Below are 23,157 nucleotides of genomic sequence, written 5' to 3'. Positions count from 1 at the left end.
GTTACATTTTGGCTTCTTTTTCATCAGCATATTACAAACTTAATGTTATCCAGAGTTCCTGATTGGAATGTTCCTTTTTTTTTGAGAGACAGAGAGTGAGTGAGAGAAAGAGTACAAGCTGGAGGAGGGGCAGAGGGAGAGGGAGAAGCAGGCTTCCCGCTGAGCAGAGAGTCGGGACAAGGGGCTCCATCCCAGGACCCTGGGATCATGGCCTGAGCTGAAGGCAGTCGCTTAACCAACTGAGCCACCCAGGCGCCCCTGGAATGTTCCTTAATCTCTTACCCTGAAACTTAGCTGGAGGTCAGAACTCTCCCAAGGGTCAGGTATGGCCCTAGGGATTTGGAGTAGATTTACAGTATCAAAATAATTTTTCTTTCCGTTGGCTATGCTTTCTTCCTATTATCAGCCAGGAGGGCACTGAGGAGAAGACACTAGCTTATCTTTTTAAAAATTCCCGATCAACCCCAAAGACTATGCCCTAGTTTCTCTGCTGTCAATGCTTCTTTTTGGCTTTTCCAGAGCTCCTCATATTACCTAGGGTATGGAATAAGCAGTTCTAACCAAAAAGACTCTAAAATACAGCATAGTTCTAAAAAGAAAGTTTCTTTTTCTCGTGCTATAGACTAAAGGGGAACACTGAGGCCAGCCAGAGGGCTGTCCCATGAGGTCATTTAAGGAAGTCTGTCTCTCCATCTTGTTGCTCCACCGTGCCTTGGGGTTATGTTCTCATGCCCCGGGGTCAAAGCTGGGTTGATCCACATCTGAGTTTCAGCTGGAGGGGAGTGTATAGAAAGTCTTACCAGGTGGCTGTGTCCTCAAGGACATCATCTAGACAGTGCATACATTAGTTCATTTCCCAACGGCCTGATTTAGTCACAAGGCCACTCCTAGTAGCAAGGGAACCTGAGAAATGTAGTTTATAACCTAATGGCCATGTGTCTAGCTAGAACTCAAGGAGTTCTAGTACAAAAACAGCGGAGAAAGGATACTGAGAGATAGCAACCTCAGGCACACTCCATAAGACCAGAGTGGAAAGAGATGAGTAGCTGTGTAATAGAAGAGCAGAAACTCCCCCCCTTCCCTTTTTTTGGTCCCCCATCAGGAAGTATTTCTGTTTTGAAGCTTTCAGTACCTCTCCCCCACTATCAGCCCTATGCAGCAGCTTCTAGACTCATCCTCAACAGCAAGCACCCTGACTGGCCTCCCTGGCTCTCCCCTTGCCTCCTGCAAATGCACTGTTAACACAGATCAGCAGAACCTCTATCAGATGTCAACTAGACAATATCACTTCTTTACTTAGAACTCACCACAAACCTCTCCTTGCAATGAGAATCAAATCTAAACTCAGTACTGTGGGCTGGAAGACTGCCTCCTGGCCTCTGCTCACTTCTTTTCCTTGTCTGTACTCTGCCACTGTCTTGTTGTTGTTGTTCCTTGAATATGCTAAACTTGTTCTCATCTTGGTTCCTCCCTTCTTGCTGTTCCTTCTGCTTGAGGCCGTATCTTCACAAAGCTGTCTCCTAATATTCAGGCTTCAACCCAAATGTGACCGCTTTGGTGAGGTCCTTCCTGAGCATTCCAGCTGAAGCCCTCCACTCCCAGTGGAGTGTGCCATTGCCCAAAAACATCTTCATAACATGCATCATAGCCGCTATTAATTATTTATTTACATGTTTATAGTATATAAGCTCCTGGGGATGGGACACTGTTCATCACTGTATCCAGAACTCCTAGCAGGTGGCTATGGACACATAGCAGGCAGCCTGTGAATATCTGTTAGCTGACAGCTTTGATCTCTGTAAAAGAGTAAAACTATTTCTCTAGCAGCTATTAGTATAGGTCCTTGCACATTGTAGGTATCCTGTAAATTGTTATTAAATGAATAGGCCTAGCTACAAATCCAGTGAATCAGAGACAGGAGTGTCATTCGAAAAGGCTTTACATAAATATTTTGTTTTTAGTGAACACTTTTCTAAATATTAAAGAATTCAATAAGCTTTGTAAAATATACAGATAAGTATAAAGGAAAGTCTTACCACTGAAAGAAAATCATTGTTAACACCTTGGTAAATACCTATATAGATTTTTTCCCTGTATGCGTGCACACACACAATTTTTAAAAATTGGTATCGTACCATATACCGGCATACCTTGTTTTTCACTTTACTGCACTTCTCAGATACTGCATTTTCCACAAACTGAAGGTCTGTGGCAACTCTGTACTGAGCAAACCTATTGGCACCATTTTTCCAATAGCATTTGTTCACTTCGTGTCCTTGTCACATCTTGGCAACTCTTGGAATATCTCAAACTTTTCCATTAAATATAACGAATAGATGTCATGGTGATCTGTGATCAGTGATCGTCTGTTACTATTATAATTCTTTTGGAGCACCGCCAACCGTGCCCATGTAATAGTGAACTTAATTGCTGAATTTTGGGTGTATTCTGACTGCTCCACGGACCAGCCGTTCCACCATCTCTCTCCCTCTCCTCAGGCCTCCCTACTCCCTGAGGCACAACAATATTGAAATTAGGCCAATCAATAACCCTATAATGGTTTCTAAGTCTTTAATTGAAAGGAAGAGTTGCACATTTCTCACTTTAAATCAAAAGCTAGAAATGATTTATCTTAATGAGGAAGTCATGCCAAAAGTTGAGATAGGCTGAAAGTGAGGCCTCTTGCGCCAGTTCGCCAAGTTGTGAATGCAAAGGAAAAGTTCTGGAAGGAAATTAAAAGTGCTACTCCTGTGAACACATGAATAAGAAAGTGAAACAGCCTGATTGCTCCTCTGGAGAAAGTTTTAGCGTTCTGGATAGAAGATCAGCCACAACATTCCCTTGAGCCAATGTCTAATCCAGAGCAAGACCCTCACCCTCTTCAATTCTAGAAAGGCTGAGGGAGGTGAAGAGGCTGCAGAAGAAAAGTCTGAAGCTAGCTCAGGTTGGTTCCTGAGGTTGGAGGAAAGAAGCCGTCTCCATAACCTAAAAGTGCAAGGTGAAGCAGCAAGTGCTGATGTAGAAGCTGCAGCAAGTTCTCCAGAAGATCCAGCTAAGAGAACTGATGAAGGTGGTTACACTAAGCAATAGATTTTATTTTTTTTATTTTTTTAAAGATTTTATTTATTTATTTGAAGAGAGAGACACAGCGAGAGAGGGAACACAAGCAGGGGGAGTGGGAGAGGGAGAAGCAGGCTTCCCGCTGAGCAGGGAGCCCAATGCGGGGCTCGATCCCAGGACCCCGGGACCATGACCTGAGCCGAAGGCAGACGCTTAACGACTGAGCCACCCAGGCACCCCAACGATAGATTATATATGTAAATGAAACAGCCTTACAGTAAAGGAAGATGCCATCTAGGACTTGCACAGCTAGAGAGAAGTCAATGCCTGCCTTCAAAGGACAAAGGACAGGCTGACTCTCTTGTTAAGGACTAATGCAGCTGGGTGACTTTAAGTTGAAGCCAATGCTCATTGACCATTCTGAAAATCCCAGGGCCCTTAAGAGTTATGGTAAATCTACTCTGCCTGTGCTCTACAAATGGAACAACAGAGCCTGGATGAGGGTACATCTGTTTATGACATAATCTACTGAATATTTTAAGCACAGCTCAGAAAAGAAGATTCCTTTCCAAATAATCCTGCTCATTGACAATGTACCTGCTCACCCAAGAGCTTACATGGAGATGTACCATGAGATTAATGTTATTTTCATGCCTGTTAACACAACACTCATTCTGCAGCCCATGGATCAAGGAGTAATTTTGAATTTCAAGTCTTATTATTTAAGAAATACATTTCATAAGGTTATAGCTACCATAGATAGTGAGTGATTCCTCTGATGGATCTGGGCAAAGTAAATTGAAAATTTTCTGGAAAGGGTTCATCATTCTAGATGTCAGTAAGCAGAATTCATGATTCACGGGCAAAGGTCAAAATACCAATATTAACAGGAGTTTAGAAGAAGTTGATTCCAACCCTCATGGATGACTTTGAGGGGCTCAAGACCTGAGTTGAGGGAGTAGGTGCAGATGTGGAAATACCAAGAGAACTAGAATTAGAAGCAGAGCCTGAAGATGGGACTGAATTGCTGGCAATCTCATGATCAAACTTGAATGGATGAGGAGTTGCTTCTTATGGATGAGCAAAGAAAGTAGTTTCTTGAGATGGAATCTACTCCTGGTGAAGATGCTATCAAGACTGTTGAAATGACAAAAGATTTAGAATACTCCATAAACTTAGTTGATAAAGCAGCAGTAGGGTTTGAGAGGAATAACTCCAATTTGGAAGAAAGTTCTACCTCGGGTAAGATGCTGTCAAACAGCATCACAGGCTACAAAGAAATCGTTCATGAAAAGAGGAAGAGTCAATCAGTGCATCAAACTTCACTGTGGTCTTATTTTAAGAAATTTCCACAGTTATCCCAACCTTCAGCAACCACCACCTCAATCAGTCAGCAGCCACCAACCTCGAGGCAAGACCCTCCAAGAGCAAAAAAGATTGTAACTCCCTGAAAGCACAGATGATGGGATGGTTAGCATTTTCTAGCAATAAAGTATATTTTTTAAAGATTTATTTATTTATTTGAGAGTGATCATGAACGGGGGGTGGAGGCGGGGCAGAGGAGAGGGAGAGAAGCAGACTCCCCGCAGAGCACAGAGCCTAGGCGGGGCTGGATCCCACGTCCCCGAGATCATGACCTGAGCCCAAATCAAGAGTCAGATGCTTACCTGACTGAGCCACCCGGGTGCCATGCAATAAAGTATTTTTTAATTAAAGTACACATGCTGTTTTTTAAGACATAATGCTATTGCACACTTAAGAGGCTACAGTACAGTGTAAATATAACTTGTATATACACTGGGAAATAAAAAAATTCATTTGATTTGCTTTATTGCCATAGTTGCTTTATTGAGGTGATCAGGAACCCAACTCACAATATCTCCAATGTTTGCCTATATGCAGTTTGTTTATTTTTAGCTATGAGATGTATTTATTTTAATTTTTTAATTTAAGTATAGTTAACAGTGTTATATTAGTTTCAGATGTATGATACAACGATTCCACAATTCTACACATTTCTCAGTGCTCATCAAGGTAAGTGTACTGTCAATCCCCTTCATCTGTTTCGCCCATCCTCCCACCTACCTCCCCTCTGACAATCACCAATTTGTTCTTTGCATTTGAGTCTAGGTTTTTTGTTTTGTTTTGTTTTGTCTCTGCTTACATGCAGTTTAAATAGAAAACTTGCCAAGTATACTCACAAGAAATAATGCTTCTTTTATTTATTTGGTTTTTTTACATTAGATGGGTAATGTGCCCAGGTCGTAACAAGGTTTGAGGGAGTCACATGTCACAGAACGCCCTGGACAGCCAATCATAACATTTATGAACTACAAAAGGTCTCAAAATACTGCCTGAAGGATGAGGATGAACATTAAGGTAAATTAGATGGAGTGCTTTAGTTACGTTTCAGGTGGTGACTAGAGAAAGCACAGAATAAGTGTTGCATGGACACATCTATTAGCTGGCAGACCCATGCTCCATGCTAGGGGCTCTTTGCGGGGGGGGAAGAATTCTCTAGAAAAGTTTGTCAAGCCTGAGATGCTGCTTATTTTTATTTAGATCTAACTCTTCTTCCTTTCCAAAGAAGAGCATTGATTGCTTTTCTTTTCATCTTTCCTATCAAAAGATGGGAAGTATCACCGGAAAAAAACTATCAAGATTTATTTTTACCTTCGTCACGAACAAGTATATAATGCAAGCTCCCATGATAGAACTGTATAGCTATGGCTATGCTACCAAAATGTCAGGGATGCTGTCTTTCTGGGAGGTGAGGGAAAACAACTAGATTTGGAAATCTGGTATACGAAAGTATATGAATATACAAATGACATTTATAGATTCGGAGATACCCATCCACCTATAAGTATATATAGTTGGCATCAAGTCACTAAGCATAAAAAATGTTGTGGGTGTCTACAACTTTTTTTAAAAAGGCATATTTGCATTAAAAATATGTTTTCTAATTTCCAAAATAGTCTGTGTAAGAAGATGGGAAATTTGGGTGAAAAGATAAGAGTGGGGGAAGGAAAGTAGTAGAAAAAAATTGGAAACACATGCATATAACATCACAGTCTTTTGTGCTTCCGGCCTTTTACATATATGGAAGAAGGTGTGCGTTGTGTTTCCAGATCTGACTTAGCCCAGCAACCAGTATGAGTTTGGCCAAGTCACTTCCCCTCCTTGAGCCTTTATTCCTTTATCACCAAAATAAAACAGAAGAGGAGAAAGAGGCAAGAAGCTGGCACTAGCAGAGGATGCAGCTCCCCTAAGCAGTACCGAGAGTCCCATCCAGCCCAGCATTTTATGATCGTTACTGTGAGTATGTTCATTGTGTTATTTCGCACAGATTAATTATATGGGTTATTGCTATTGTTTCTCTTGCCTGTTTGTTTGTTTGAAGGGTGTTGGTAGGTAGTTTTGCTAAATGGTGCTTTACTTGCTTAAATTTCTTGTGAGATCTCTACCAACATGACTGACACTTCTAGAAGCTACCAGTTGTATCTGAAAGCCTCTGATGCTGGTGGAAGTTTTAGTTGAGCCAAAACCCTCCTCAAGTGGGTTTACTATGGGTGGTCACTGCTCACAAAAGGGGGTGGTTGGTGACTTGCCTCAAGAAGACTGTGGTGAAGAACACAGTCACTTCAGACCTGTGGCCAATGAGACAGGGGACCAGATGAGGAAACAGTAGTGTGCAGTATGGTGTTCAAGAGAGAAAAGGTACTTGCCATAAGTGATCGGTGGTATGTGAAAATTAAATTATGCTGAAGTCCTCGAAATCTTGTGAATACTAAAGAATTCATTACTACCCACAGAATGACTCTTGAGAAAGGAAATACGCTACCTGAAAATGTCCTGCTGTCTTGGACAAGGGCTTGGAAGACGAGGAGGAAAAACCGACACCTAACCGAAATGAATAACATGAAGAATGCCCATTGTTAGTCACTGTTCAAATACAGTTAAAACCTTTCATGACAGAAGGAAAGACCGCACAGAGGTGACCCATACAGTAGTCAAGAATCGCAGGCTAAGGCTCAGCCACAATTCTAAAACCTAAGAATAAAATCAACAATCCCTCTAATTGTTTATCACAATGCTTCCTTTAGAAATTTTACTTGAGGAGTTGGGGTGGAGCAAAGAATAAAAAAATCCTTTCTGAGCCTGCCTCACATCTAGTCTGAAAGTAGAATTTCTTTACTGGAACTGCTGATCTGTTAGGGCAACAGTTTATGTGGGTTTCAAAGGGCTCTTAGAGTTCAAGGATGGATGTGTTCTGTTTGTGTGCCAATACCGTGCACATACACGCGCACAGCCGCCCCGTTTGTGTCTCCAGGCCAGGGTTTCTCAATCTCTGAACTATTGATATTTTGGGTCAGGGGATTCTTTATTCTGGGGTTGTCCTGTGTATTGTAAGATGTTTAGCAGCATCCCTGGCCTCACCTACCAGAAGCTGGTACCATTTCTCCTCTCCTCTTACCTACAGCCCCAGCTTCCCATGACAGCCCCAAATGTTGCCAAATGTCTCCTGGGGGACAAAATCTCCCTTGGCTAAAAATCACTGCCTGCGGCTGAGATGGGGAGATTTAGTGAGGGGAAAGGGGACAGAGAGTGAGGAACACGAGGCTTTTCTCTAGGATGCAGAGATTTATTCTCAAGGTTATTTCTATTTATGGAAATTACTCAAAGATGCTTACAAGTGTTTTTAGGAAGCTGATTTCATTCCAAGCAAGCCAAATATTAGAAATATCATTTTAAACTGTAACTTATAACTGCTTTTCTACAGAACGTCTTAATGGAGTCAAGCATTTGCCTTGAAGAATGCTATTGAGTCATTTGTGGTTTTCCTAACTTGTGGCATTGCTGGCCGTCCACTTGGAATAGCATCATGTGTTGTTTTGCCTTTTTCCCCCAAACTTTGGCAAACTACTTTGATATACTGCTGAAAATACATGTTAGCAGAATAACTTATTTTTTTTTTTTACTACAATTCTCAAAGAACCCACATTGTCCACTTGCTAGGAGAGCAATTATTTGTAATCTGAATGTAACTGAGGCATAGTTACCTAGATCCATTTTACCATGTTACCACACAGGCTTAAATTATTTTGCTGGTAGCAAAGTATGCAGTTTGCATACAACACTGAGCTTACCAGGTAACTTTATGACCGAACCTCATATCTGAAGAGTGACTAGGAATTAATATACCTTAATTTGAAGTTTAAGGATATGCCCTTATTCAGTGTTTACATCTTTTTTTTTTTTTAAGATTTATTTATTTATTTGAGAGAGAGAGCAGGCAAATTGGGGGGGGGTGGGGAAGGGCAGAGGGAGAGAGAATCTCAAGCAGACTCCCTGCTGAGAGCAGAGCCTGACGCAGGGCTCGATCTTACACCCTGAGATCATGACCCGAGCCAAAATCAAGAGCTGGACGCTCAACGGACTGAGCCACCCCAGGCGCCCTTGTGTTTACAACTTATCTTGACTTGTATTTTACTCCCAAAGAAGAGGAAAACAGTACAAACGGTGAGGGTTTTTTTTGTCTGTGCGTTTGTTTTTTGGTGGTGGCACTCCAGGACTTTCCTTCTACAATTTATTTCAACATCATTTATGGAACACTGACTGTGAGCAAGGATTTATGCCAATTCTTAGCAGATTTTATTTTTGCAGTAAAATCAGATGTATTTCTTTTAAAATTGTGCTGTAATGAATCTTTTCTCTATCATTTTGATGTCAGTGAAGATTACCACAAAAGTTAATATTTTCTCCATCTATAAATGCGAGACTAAAATCAAGGAATAGAAGACAGGGAATCTACAAAAGGTAGGCGAGGTTTTTAAAAAGCCAAACATGGGGCACCTGGGCGGCTCAGTTGGTTAAGCGTCTGCCTTCTGCTCAGGTCGTGGTCCCAGGGTCCTGGGATCGAGCCCCACATCGGGCTCCCTGCTCAGCGGGAAGCCTGCTTCTCCCTCTCCAACTCCCCCTGCTGGTGTTCTCTCTCTCTCTCTCTCTCTGTCTGTCTCTGTCAATTAAATAAATAAATAAAATCTTTAAAAAAAAAACAACTTCTTTAAAAAAATAAAAATAAAAATGAAAAGCCAAACATATAATATTGTAAAATTAAAATAGTTGGTAAGCATTCTGTTTATCACTTAACTATTTGGCATCAAGTGGACAAACAGACACTCTCAGACTAAACTTTTATTTTCATCTGGATGGATGGCAGGCCCAGAAGATCACAGGTTAAATTCTTGAAACGTCTGTAATTTCAGATGAGTTCTCAGAAAAATACATACTTTCTGGCCTATAAACTGTCCACCATAGTTTTCCATATTTGCTACTGATTTATTATAATGTGTTAAGTATCAGTAAATAGGATCAGCATAAATATCACTACTGAATTTAAGGACTTTAATTCTTACTTGCTTTTAGATTCTGTATCTTTTATGTTAGGTGCTGGGTCTCTAATTTGGTGTTGATTTACCTGGCTGTGTGGGAGTTATGTAAAATTATCCAACCGATGTAAGCCAGGTGTTCACAGCTCTTTATGCATCAGGGACTACACTGGAAGCTATCCAAGAGCAGGTGTCTGTGACCTATATAGCAAGCATGACAAAGATGGCACATGGACTTACTTCCAGTGTCCCTTGGAAAGTTGTCCCCTCAAACTCCCTGACCTCCTTGCCGGTTCCCTGCCTCCTAATCCCAGTCTCTTTCCCCCAGTCACTTGGGAGAACGGTCTTTGGCAACAGTCAGATCCATGGCGCCTGCCTGTACTGACATGGAGAGTTTGCAGAAGCACAATGGCCTCCACCCTCTCCCATGGCTGAGCTCCATCTTTACACCTCTACACCTCTAGCCAAACAGAATGGTACAGAGGACCTAGAACTTTGGAAAATTACTTTGCAAAGGTTTCTAACCTCAGCTCTAGATGTCACAGAAAACAATACATTGCCATCTTTAACAAAAAGTGTTATTTTAAAAACATTCTCTCTTGCTCTTCCTCTTTCTTCTATATGTGGTTTCTAATTCTTGTTCCTTGATTATTCTTTTCAAAGAGGGAGAAGCAACCAGAAGATACTGGAGAAGGAAAAGAGACTCGCTAGTGGAGGGTGCCTGGGGAATATTATTAGCATTCGTTTCAGGGCAATGCTGGTGCTGCTGGAATAGAACCCCTTGCCTGGTGTAGGAATGTATGGCGGCAGTCATGGAACCAAGTGGCTAGGACCTTGGCAACGTGTGCCTAGCTCGGCAATGCAGCCGGCTCTCCTGCCCTCCTGCTGCTCACAGCTCTGGAGTCCTCCTGTGAAGGCTGCTCAGGAATGAGCTGAGGGAGTACAAACAACTGTTATGGGTTGAATTGTGTGCCCCACCCCCCCAACATCCATATATGCTGAAGTCCTAACTCCCAGTATCTCAGCATATGACCTTATTTGGAAATACGGTCATTGCAGACATAATTATAGTTAAGATGAGGTCATTCTGCTGTAGGTGGGTAATACAACATGAAGAAGGTCCTTATAAAAAGGGGAAATTTGGATACAGAAGCATATAAGAATCCATGTGAAGATTGGAGTTATGCTGCCACGAGCCAAGGGACTACCAGAAGCTAGAACAGAAGCCTGGAATGATTCTTAGTGCCTTCAGAGGGGTTAAAGTCCTACCAACATCTTGATCTCAGACTTCCAGTTTCCAGAACTATGAAACAATAGATTCCTGTTGTTTAAGCCACTCAGTCTGTGGTAATTTGTTAAAATAGGCAAAGCAAACTAATATAATAATGTAGCAATGATGGAATTGTCCTGATCTTGACTAGAATCTCCCTGAAGAAGTGCTGGTTTGATGAAGCTAAGAAGCTAAGCATGGTCTAATCCAAATACCTAGAAGGAAACCAGTGTGTATCGATAATAGACATACACATGTAAGGACATAAATAAAAACACACTGCAACCATTTCTAAGCAATTCCATGAATATAGTAAATGCTGAATCTACCTGTTACATTACTTAATCACTCTTGGGTTTCCTAAATGTCAGACGATCTGTATCTACAGCTACTAGGGTAATTCCAGGAGCTGAACCCTCTAGACCAACCTCCTTCTACAATTCAACTCAACCAACATTTACTAACCTGTGTGCCAAGAATTCTAAGCAATACAGTAGAATAAAGCATCAGATACAATTCTGGCCCTTAAGTAGTCTTGTTATTTAGTAATTAATAATATTAGGCAGAATTCTTCAAGAATCTTTCATTTATTAACCTATATGGGATTCTGTCCACTTACACCCAGGAATGCTCAAGACTCTTAGTCACAGGTGATAGAAACAGAACTCAAGCTGGCTTAAACCAACACACAAATAAAACCCTGAGCAATTCAAGGGTGCAAGTATGACTTAGGTAGTGTATTAGTCAAGGTTCTCCAGGGAAACAGAATCCATGGGAGAGACAAAAGGAAGGAGAGAAGGTAGAGGACAGAGGGAGAAGGGGAGGCAAAAAAAAAAAAAAAAAACCCAGATAGAAATAGAGACAGAAAAGAGACAAGAGAGATTTATTTAAGGAATTTGCTCACAGAATTGTGGTACAATGTGTACGGCAGACTGGCAGGCTAGAAATTTAGGTACGAGTTGACATTGCAGTCTTGAGTCTGAATTCTGCAGGGCAGCAGGCTGGAAACTCAGGCAGTGTCTCTATATTGCAATCCTGAGATTTCCTTCTTGGGAGACCTGTCTTTGCTCTTAAGGTCTTCATATGATTCCATGAGGCTGCCCACATTATGGAGGGTACCTGCTTTACCCAAACTGATTTAAATGTTAATTTCATCAAAAGAATACCTTACATAAACATCTAGATTAGTGTTTGACCAAACCACTGGGCACCATAGCCTAGCCAAGGTGACACATAAAGTTAACCACCACAAGCAGTGTGGAATCCAGAGAGTGCTCCCAAATCATCAGAAATCCACCCCTCCCTGGCTTCCTCAGTGAAGGCTTGAAGTGACCTATCTTCCAGTCCATGCTCTGGTGAATGATCATTGTGGCTAAGGGAATGCAATTCCTTGGTGGGGGCTGAGAACAGGGGTAGGGGTGGTTGTGTTATAGAAGGGATGTTGAGCAGGCATCAGGAGCTGTTCAGTTAGAGGGATCTCAGCAACCAGGAGGAAGAGATAAGTGAGTGTCATTTTGAAAGGAAAGAGAACATTTTGTGCATATCCAGTCCTTAAAGGTACTTAAAGGTGAGTACTTAAAGGTGGGAAGCAGAAGGGAGAAAGGAGAGACCCTTTGGGAGAAATGAAGGGCTCTTGCTGGAATGTCCTATAGGCTCCTGCAGCTGGAGGTGGACAGATATTCCAGTGGTCACACCAGATACCATATGCAACTGATGGGCTTATATCACATTAGCTTGGTTTAAACTACTTGAATCTCATGAGATATTTCTTTGAGGAAAATTTATTTTTTCTCATTGATTTAAAGTCAGTAATTTCTGTTCCTCTGAACACAGAATTGCTTTTAATTATAAATGCATGACATTTAAAATTATTTAAATACAAATATTTTTACACCAACCGGTGTGGAATGTGGGGTGTGGGATGTGGGGATGGAAGCAATGAATTTTTTCCTGTACAGAAACCCTGCTAGAAAAATATTTTCCCTTAGTCATCGTTACAAAAGTCACCTCTCTCAGGGATGCTTGTTATTTAAAATTAAATGGAATTGGCATTTGGAGATTTTTGAATAATTTAACTGGACTTATTTCGGCGATTACATAATGGTTACAAATGGGTCAAGGCCCCGGTCATGTCAGGGAATTAAGAAATGGATTTGTTTACATGGCCATTGTTTATCTGCCTTCCCGCTCTCATCTTCTGCTTCCATCCCCATGGCAGCCCCCGCCCCCCCACTCCTCTCCCACCGGAAGCTCCACAGGGACAGAGACTACCTTTCACTCACGCCCTCCCTGGTGTGGTCTCTGACAGATCACACAGTGCATCAGTGTGTGTCCAGTTGCGCTGAACTTTGTTAGCTGGGGATCCTGGGCATTTAGGAAGACAGAGAATGCTAGGACAGTTCTGTAAATTCTCAGCAAAGTTCCTTTAGAACAAATTTGACAATGTTAGAACAACAACAGCTTTGCAAGTTTCTAAACGCACAGTTGCCGTTCCTGGTAGCTGCTTACACAAAAATCTTACTTGCAGCTAATGTCTGTCAAATAATGAAAACCCACTAGGCAAACTCTGAAGTATTTTTCCTATATCCCCACTATTCACCTTTTTCGAGCTTCCCTTTTTTTTCATTTCTCTTTTCTTTATGATAAAATGAAAGAATGTGTTACACACTCTGAAAGGAAATCCAGGTATGAATAGGTAGATGGGGATGGTTCTTCTGTTCATCTATAGGGGCCTCCTTTCTTTCCACTTCTGCTTTCCTTCTTGGGGAGTGGCTGGGAAAGAGGCACAGACAGGGTCACCCTGAAGAGCTCCCCTAGCAGTACAGTGATTTGAATCCACTGAGGGTGACTAGAAGGGGTCAAATATAAAAGATGGTCATGCTTTCTTCTACTCCAAACACCTCCTTCTGGGACCTGAACAGGGCTATAGATCTTGAAGATCCATTTCTCTATGGATGGCAAGTCCACTTTGCCTTACCCCAGCCACTCAGGCAAACAATCTCTCTTTCTTTCTTCTGAACACAGGCCAGTCCCCGCCCCCAGCTTTAACTCAACGCTTTCCATCCATGAGCTTTAACAGAAACTACCAGGTGCCAACTCAGTGCACTGAAAGGAGTTTGCAGACATTACTGCTAATCTGAGTACAACCCTGCAAGACAGGCTAACATCATTTCCCATTTCCACTGTGCCATTCAGAGAGGCCACGTGACATCCCCAAGGTCAAAGCATTAAGTGGCCAAGTCAGGAAGACTGGGTCTCTTCAGCAGTAAAGCCCATGTCTATTCCCAGATGGGTTTTAATGCTGACTGGCAGTCTGGCATTCATCTGTTAAAAAATGGACACTTTCGGGGCGCCTGGGTGGCTCAGTTGGTTAAGCGACTGCCTTCGGCTGAGGTCGTGATCCTGGAGTCCCGGGATCGAGTCCCGCATCGGGATTCCCTGCTCCGCGGGGAGTCTGCTTCTCCCTCTGACCCCCCTCCCTCTCATGCTCTCTGTATCTCATTCTCTCTGTCTCAAATAAATAAATAAAATCTTTAAAAAAAAAAAAAGGACACTTTCGGGGGCCTAGGTGGCTCAGATGGTTAAGCATTTGCCTTTGGCTCAGGTCATGATCCCAGGGTCCTGGGATCGAGCCCCACGTCGGGATCCTGGCTCAGCGGGGAGCCTGCTTCTCCCTCTCCCTCTGCCTCTCCCACTGCTCATGCTCTCTCTCTGTATCTCTGTGTCTCGAATGAATAAATAAAATCATAAAAAAAAAAAAAGGACACTTTCATTCTGTTGCCTCTAACCTGAGATCTTGGATCACATCCTCATGCCTCCTATATTACTTCTACCTCTACCCGAATGTCTGTTGGGTACTTCACATTCCATATGATCAAAACTGAATGCAAAACTGTTCCTATTGTTCTACGTCTTTAACTCAATCAGGTTAGCTATTGGCTCTAGAAACCCGGGACCCCCGACTTTCCCCTTTCTGTCATTCTCTTTTTTTAAAAAAAGTGGTCACCAAGTCCTATCGATTCTTTCTCTCACATACAAATACAAGTACACGTATTCTGCCATAAAATCCTCCTTGATTTCTCTGGAAAACTTGTTCCCTCTGCATTTCCGCTGCTGTCGATACATACCTTGATTATAAGAATACCACTGTACCTGGAATGTCTATTGATAGAGGACATGTCACCCCCACCAGAGAGAAATCTATATTGGCAAAGATCTCCTATTGCCTGTGGTTGGAACTCAAGGCATCTTGCACTGTTTCTGGTACACGGTAGATCCTCAATAAATACCGTTGGGCTGAATTTAATTGGAGTGTATCCAAGGAACAAGGGTCTCATAGTGATTTAAATACCTCCCTACAATTAAGCTGAGGCCTGAGCAAAATAGGTGAGATTTCAAAGTTTGTCTTTTATGTCGGTGACCTCTTTTTCAGTTCCTTTTTCCTACCAGTAACAGCCCCTCTCCTTTAAGATCCTCAGTGACCTTTTATACTTTGCTCTGTCCCTTTCCCCAAATTAGGAAGGATCTAGAATCATCACTTGTATCACAACTGAAAGTCCCAGCTCTACCGCACACTAGCTGGGATCCTGGGCAAGTTCTTAACCTATTTGAAATTGTTTCCTCATTTATAACATAGATATGAAAATATCTGCCTCCTAGAGTTGATGGAGGTTCAAAAAAAAAAAAAAAAAAAAACCACACACAACTCTAAGTAAAACATTAGCATGATCCTAAGCACATAATAATGGCCCAATTAATGTTAAAAGAAGACTGCCTTATTTATACCAATATGCTAATTCTTCCCAATGCATTTACTTCAAAAAAATACTATTTAATTGTGGAACGTATTATCTCTTATTAAAGAAACCTATCTGTTCAGCTAGTGATCTACTGAAACTTCCCCGGTGCCTTGCTTCTGATCTGGGAACACAGGAAAGAAGAGCAGATCCCAGCACTGGGAAACTGGGAAGTGGAATTTCCCACCTTTGTGATAAGGTCAGCAGTACGGGGACTTACACACGAACCTTTCCAGTGTTCAGAGGAAGGTGTGTGGCACAGCCTAGTGAGGGGTGCTGAGGGCAAGTTTCCCAAAGAAGGGTCCCACTAGGGCTGAAATCAGTCAGAGGAGGGCAATCTTGTCAGAGGAAACATGAACAAAGGGACAGAAGCCAGACAAGATTTGACAGGAGAGGACAAATGACAAGTCATTTGGTTAGCTGTAGCTTGGGTGTGTGTAGGAGGGGGTAGGGGAGCTGGAAAGATGAGGCTAGAAAAGATAAGCAGGCGGCCAAATCCTCAGGGGCAATAGCAAGTAGGTGGGAAAGGTGTGGGTTGGGCTTCTTCTATCCCAGGAAATCTCAGCTATGTTTGCATACTGCAGTCACTGGGAGCTTTTAAAAGTACTGAAGCCTAGGTCCCTAGACAATTACATAGAAATCACTATGGGTGGAACTGAAGCATCATTTGTTTTTTTAAAGTTCCCCAAATGGTTCTAATATGCAGCTGAATTTGAGAACTGCTATATAATCTAGTCCTCAAAATCACACCAATCCAAATTCGGCTGTGAAGGTAACAATATAATAATCATTGACCTTTAGAATGGGGTGGGAGGGGTTAAGGGGCTGTATTTTTTAAATTATTTAATTTTTTATTGTGGTAAAATACACATAAAGTTGATCATTTTAACCATTTTCAAGTGTATAGTTCAGTACCACTAAGTACACTCACATTGTTGTGCAACCATCACTATCCATTTCCAGAACTTTTTTGTTATCCCAAAATGAAACTCTGTGCCCACTAAACACTGGTTCCCCATTACTCCCTCCCACAGCCTCTGGAAGCCGCCATTCTACTTTCTGTCTCTATAAATTTGACTATACTAGGTACCTCATGTAAGTGCCACCATATAGTACCCGTCCTTCTGTGACTGGCTTATTTCATTTAGCATGATGTCCTCTAGGTTCACCCATGTGGTAGAAGGTGTCAAAATTTCCTTCCTTTTTAAGGTTGAATAATAATCCATTGCATGTATATACCACATTTTGATCCATTCATCCATCGACAGAAACTTAGGTTGTTTCTACCTTTTGGCTATCATAAATAATTCTCCTATGAACATGGGTGTACAAATATCTGTTTGAGTCCCCGTTTTCAAATTTTGGGGGGTAAATACCCAGAAGTGGAATTGCCAGATCATATGGTAATTCTATTTTAATTTCTTTGAGGAACTTCCATTCTGTTTCCACAGTGGCTGCACCATATTACATTCCCACCAGCAATGCACAAGGGTTCCAATTCCTCCAATTCTTTACCAATATTTTCTGTTTATTTTGTGGGTTTGTTTTTTTTTTATAATAGCCATCCCAATGGGTGTGAAGTAGTATCTCATTGTGGTTTTGATTTGCATTTCCCTAATGGTCAGTAATGTTGAACATTTTTTATGTGCTTATAAGCCATCTGTAATATCGTCTTTGGAAAAATGTCAAAGTATTTTCCCATTTTTTAATTGGGTTGTTTGTTTTTTGTAGAAGTTCTTTATATATTATAGCTATCAATCTTTTATCAGACATATGATTTGCAAATACTTTCTCCCATTTCACTGGTTGCCTTTTCACTCTGTTGATAGTATCCTTTCATGAACAAAATCTCTAATTCTGATGAAGTTCAATGTATCTATTTTTTTCTTTTGTTGCTTGTACTTTTAGGGTCATAACCCCTGTGCTTTACAGATGCTTGCGCCAAGTCCTGCAGGTTGGGCTCCCCACAGAGAAGACTGAGATGGAGGCTGGTATATAGAGTACACTAGGCAGTGCTCTTGGCATCACCACTTGTGGAAGGGAAGGGAAAGGAGCATGGGCAGAGGGAGAAATTGGGCTGTGACGACATCTCAAGGAAAGCCTCAGCTGATCACCACAGTGAATTCCGAAGCTGAGGAGGACCTTCAGAGATGTCCTTCATTCGTGTGATGGCGATAGCCTTTGTATTTGACCAGTCACTGGATATGGGGTACTACTAGAAGGGGCTATAACCGAGAGTGAGGTAGTTCTCTTGAGCCCAGGCAATTCCAAAGAAGGCTGACAGCTGAGGACTACTGGCCATGAGCACTCCCAGCATCTGGGGAAAGAGGCCTTTATTATTAGAAGGGGATCTGAGTGATCTATCATGCAATACATTCCCAAAGAGGTCTCCTCTTGCCTGCTTTGGTCTCCTCCTGTAAAGGGGATCTGGATGACATATCACCACCCACTACAGTCCCAAAGAGGTATCCTCTTGCTTGCTTTGATGCTCCTGGCCCACTTGCACTTTACTATAATTTAGGGAGGCATCTAAGGTCACCAGGAACCCCCAGCCTATTCTTGCTAGGCCCACCCTTTCCCTTCCCTTCTTCACTCTTCATTTTTCAATCCCTGGTCTCTCTCTTCCCCACCTGCCCTTCTGCTGAAGACTGCAGTTGAATGTCATGGCCCAGAGTTCTTGCCACCTCAAGCCTTTCATTACTCAAGACATACTGAGCAGAAATGGAAGCAGAAAGTGGTTGCTTAAATCCTGGAGTATGGGTGGATGGGATGAGGGAATAGCAGAGAAACGCTGGGATAAAATACTTAGGCACAGAGAATCCCAGGAGCTCAGGTACTGAGGGGGTGGATACTGAATCAAATAAGCAAGTACATGATGAGAAAATTAAGAAGAAAAAGGATGATAGTTAAATAACACGTGACGTTAGGGACACAATAAACATTGACCTTAGTTTTAGATGCTGAAAAAATGGCAAAATGGGAAGAAAAAAAATACAAAGTTAATATTTATGTCTAATTGTTATGCAGTACAATAATTCAGTATATAATAAAATGTGTTAAAATTCATGTGTTAAAATCCTATCTCAAGTTGTATTTGGTTAGAAGAGTAAACTCTTAACTACAAATATGGGGCTTCATAAATTGTGGTTCACACTGTATGGAGATTTGCTCACAAGCCCAAAACATCAGAGGGCAGTGCATCCTCTTTTGGACTGCAGGAAACAGTACTTCTGGATCCCTCCTGCAGCCCGTTAGCTCTCACAGATACAAAACCCATGTGCTGAGTTCCTAATCCTAAATGCTGAGACTTGCTTCTCATAAAAATTTCTCCTCAGTAACCTTATCTGTGTACTGCAACTATGTTTTGTGACTTTTTCAAAAAACAAATGCTTAGAATATTTGAATCATTAGGTTTATGAACATTTCGATTCCTAGCCCCTAGGTAACCCACTCCACTTCAGTTTTCATTGAAATCCACACTACCCAAGGCCTTCATGTCATCTGAAGTCAGGCTCCATTTGGAGGTTCAGTAATCTTTTTTTACTAAGTATTCCTGAGTAAGTATTATCTATTTGGAAAGGGTTTAGGGCAATCCAGATGGAGAAACAAAATGTAGATTTTATATTCTTCTTTTCCTTTTCTAGTTGTATGGCTCTAAGGATACCAGAATTTCCTCCCACACCCACCCTACCACATCCCACCCCCACTCTCACCCAAAACTAAATTACCCCTATCAGAGAGAGAAGGAATATACACTGATTGAAAACGTTTTCACCTGCATAGAATTTCCACTTGATTCCTATTTAATTTCTGAGTGTCATTTCTAATACTTGCTCTGACCCTATTTGTACTCCAGTCTACATCCTCAGACTAAGAGAACATAACATTTCTCTGGGGAAATTTACTCTGAAAAAAACCCCAAATGCAAATTCTCCAGAAAATAACATGATTATACATCCTTTAAAAACAAGTTGTCATATTTCCCTTGTACTAGAGCCTCATTTCTCTTAGGACAGCCACGTGGGAATTGAATGATTTCTTTAGCTGCATTACAGTTTTATCCTCATCACCATGATTATTGCTGTTAAGTTTTGAGCCTACATTTTTATGATTCAATCTTTGAAATGGTTTTTAGAGTTTCATGATCATTTCCTTAATTGTTTCCGTTTTTCAGGCTTTACTATGACATTAGCTATTGTCCTTTCTTTAAATTGCCTGAAAATCAGAATTTAAATTTTATTATCAAGTGGCTAAATGGAAAATCCCTCTCCTGGGATTCTTAGGGAGGCCACATGAGAAGCTTCCCAGGATATGCTGTCTCATCATAGAGCTAGGTTATAGGCTCAGGATCCTAGAACTAGGTCAGAAAACCCGAGACCTGAGCATGTTCTCCACTCTGCTCACAACTTGATCAGTGTGAGAACTCATCAAGGCTTTAGCAAAATCATCCTGCCTTTCTGCTGCTTTGTCCCCACTGTTTGCTTAGTGTGGCTCAAATTACAAATCCAGTCTTATCTCCTTTTGTCTATCCGTTCTTCACTCTTTGCCAGGTGTTCTAGGCAGTTCCTTAGTTCTTATCGTCAGTTCCTAGCAGTTCTTGGACTCCCCAGGCCAGAATGGAGCACACTACAAATATACCTCTTAGGCATCAATGGCACCTCATGAGAAACACCCAAATTCTCCCACTGAGGCCCATAAAAGGTATAGTACCACTGTGAGTTTTGGGGTATCCTAATTCCTTCTTCCACCATCACTCCTTTCCTCCCTTCCACCAAGCAGAAGTTCTTAGATATGAATAATGATCTCATCTTTGACAAAAAGAGACACTTCCCAATTACTAACTTCTAACTTCCTCTATGATTGGGTTACAGTGTTATCTGAAAACAGAGGAAGATTCTTTGTTCTTTGTTCTTTTAAAATTCTTATTATCCCCACAATTTTTTTTTCTTCAAGATTTCATTTATTTGGCAGAGAGAGAAAGACAGCAAGAGAGGGAACACAAGCAGGGAGAGTGGGAGAGGGAGAAGCAGGCTTCCCGCTGAGCAGGGAGCCCGATGTGGGGCTCGATCCCAGGACCCTGGGACCACGACCTGAGCTGAAGGCAGACGCTTAATGACTGACCACCCAGGTGCCCCTATCCCCACAATTCTTGCCTAAAATGTTGGGAGTTGGTGGAATGAAAATAAGCAAAGAATAATCTCTCTTCTCTCAGAGGTAGCAAAGCTGGTTCTCAATTTAAAGAGCAGAATTGGTCTTGCCATTGAGACTAATAGCAACCCATTTGTTGCTTGGCTCTGAAAGCACATGAAGTAGACTTTAAAAAAATTTTTAATGTTATGATTTACTTTTCAGATTGTAATTGTCATACACAAATAATGCAAGGCTGCGCAGAGTTAAACCTGGGGTGTGTGCAGGGTCAGTTCCAGAAACATAAGACAAGTGGTGTTTCTATTCTGCCATCTAAGGGAGAGGTTCAGGAGGCAGCCAAGGGCACAACATATTGGTCCCTAGGCATTACACAGAACTACGAACAAGTACTAAAAGTTGAGAGTGAGAGATAAATAATGGCCACTGGGGAAAATGGCAAGCTAATAGGCAATAGGAAGTTGGGAAACAGAGAACAGAAGTTAGGAAAATAGAACCAAAGTCATTCAATTCATTCTGTCCTTCCCTGTCTTCCCTGGCTGAGACTGTTTTTGCCTGGGTGGCCAGTCCTGCTTTGGCTCTTGGGCCTCACCTTCTTAAGGGTACCACTTGGCATCTGGCACTTCTTTTTCCAGGATGCAGAGCAATTCTTAATTTGCCAGATCCCCTAAGAACTAAACTCTTAGCTGGATTTGATAATGTCTTTTCTTCTCAGAAGTTTTTTGAGAAGGTTTTCAGAAGTTGACACCTTTACTGACTTCCTACAGCTTATTTTATATAACATCCATGGCATATGTGCTATTGAAATTTGTGCACAAATGTACCGTATCCTTACAACATAAGGATAGTATGGAAAGAAGCTATTATATTTACCTACCACAACCATTTGTTTGCTCTCTTGTGGTGGGAGACAAGAAAGAATGGTTGGAGGACGGAAAAAGAGAGATACACAAAATTTCCTTTTGCAATATTCAGCCTTTTCCAGAAAAAAATATATAACCTATCTCTAGTAGGCATTGTTTCCACATCTTACTACAATACTGAAAAGGACAATAAGTCCCAAAAGAACTTCTAGATCTCATTAGTGTTAGCAATTCAGCCCTGCCCATCAATGGAACCTAAAGAGAGCTACACAGGGAACTTTCTGAACCTGATAAAGGTCATCTACAAAAAACTCAGAGCTAACATCCTACATGATGGTGAAAGACTGGATGCTTTCCCCCTTAGATTAGCACAAAGATAAGAATATCCACTCTTGCCACTCCCGTTCAACACTGTACTGGAGGACCTAGACAGAGCACTTAGGCAAGGAAAAAACAAAACAAAACCAGAAAGCATCATATTGGTAACAGAAAAGTAAAACTATCTCTATTTGTGGATGACATGATCATGTATATAGAAAATCCTAAGGAATCCACTAAAAAATATTATAACTAATAAACAATGTTAAAGGTTGTAGGACACAAGATCAATATACAAATATCAATATATTTCAATATACTATCAATTAATAATGTGAAAGTGAAACTAAGAAAACAATTACATTTAAAGTAGCATCAAAAAGAATAAAATAGAAACAAATTTAGCAAAATATGTATAACATTTGTACACAGAAACCTCTAAAACAACATTGAAAGTAAGTAAAGAAGATCTAAATAAATGGGAATACACTCCAGGTCCATAGATTGGAAGACTTGATTATTGTTAAAACGGTGATACTCCCCAAATTGGTCAGCAGATTTGATATAGTACATATCAGAATTCCAGCTGGCTCTTTTTGCAGAAATTGTCTCACACTTCTCTGTTTCAAAATTTACTGCAAAGCCTCAGTAAACAAGTGTAATAGTGGCATAAACATAAACATACAGATCAATGGAATATAATTGAGTCCAAAAATAAACCCTCACATTTATGGCCAGTTGATTTCTACAAGAAAGCCAGCCAAGACAATTCAAGGGGACCACTAGGTATCTACATGCAAAAGAATGAAACTGGATGCTGACCCTGAATTGTATAGAATAATTACCTCAAAATGGATCAAAGACCTAAATGTAAAAGTTAAAATTACAAAAGTCTTAGAAGAAAACATAGGAATAAAATTTTTTGATCTTGAATTAAGTTTCAAGACAACAAAACACAAGCATCAACAAGAGAAGATAATCGGAGGGCATCAAAATTAAAAACTTCTGGGCTGAACTTTAAGAAAATAGAAAGACAACCCATAGAATTGGACAAAATACTTGTAAATCAAACATCTGATAAGGGACTTGTACCAGGATATATAAAGAATTCTTAAAATTCAACAATAAAAAGAGAAATAACCCAATTAAAAATAGGCAACAGGCTTGAACAGATATTTCATCAAAGAAGATATACAAATGACCAACAATCAGATGGAAAAGTGCTCATCATTATTAGCCATTAGGGAAATGCAAATCGAAATCACAGCGAGATACTACTTCACACCTACCAGGATGGCTGTCATCAAAAATTT

General features: G+C 41.1%; 1 protein-coding gene and 1 non-coding gene across 3 annotated transcripts in view; both read right to left on the bottom strand.

Moving 5' to 3' along the window:
* NEMP2 (nuclear envelope integral membrane protein 2) overlaps positions 1-23,157 on the bottom strand; it is a 127,133-nt gene that overhangs the window by 85,628 nt on the left and 18,348 nt on the right. The window lies entirely within an intron of this gene.
* LOC118012775 lies at positions 5,299-5,402 on the bottom strand. The gene has a single exon (XR_004679834.1). It is a non-coding gene; the product is annotated as a small nucleolar RNA U13 (small nucleolar RNA).

Source organism: Mirounga leonina, unplaced genomic scaffold, assembly GCF_011800145.1.
Source record: "Mirounga leonina isolate KUSES-001 unplaced genomic scaffold, KU_Mleo_1.0 Mir_151, whole genome shotgun sequence".
Lineage (NCBI taxonomy): Eukaryota > Metazoa > Chordata > Mammalia > Carnivora > Phocidae > Mirounga > Mirounga leonina.
The sequence above is the reverse complement of the archived record's forward strand: the minus strand, read 5'-3'. Positions and strand labels throughout refer to the sequence as shown.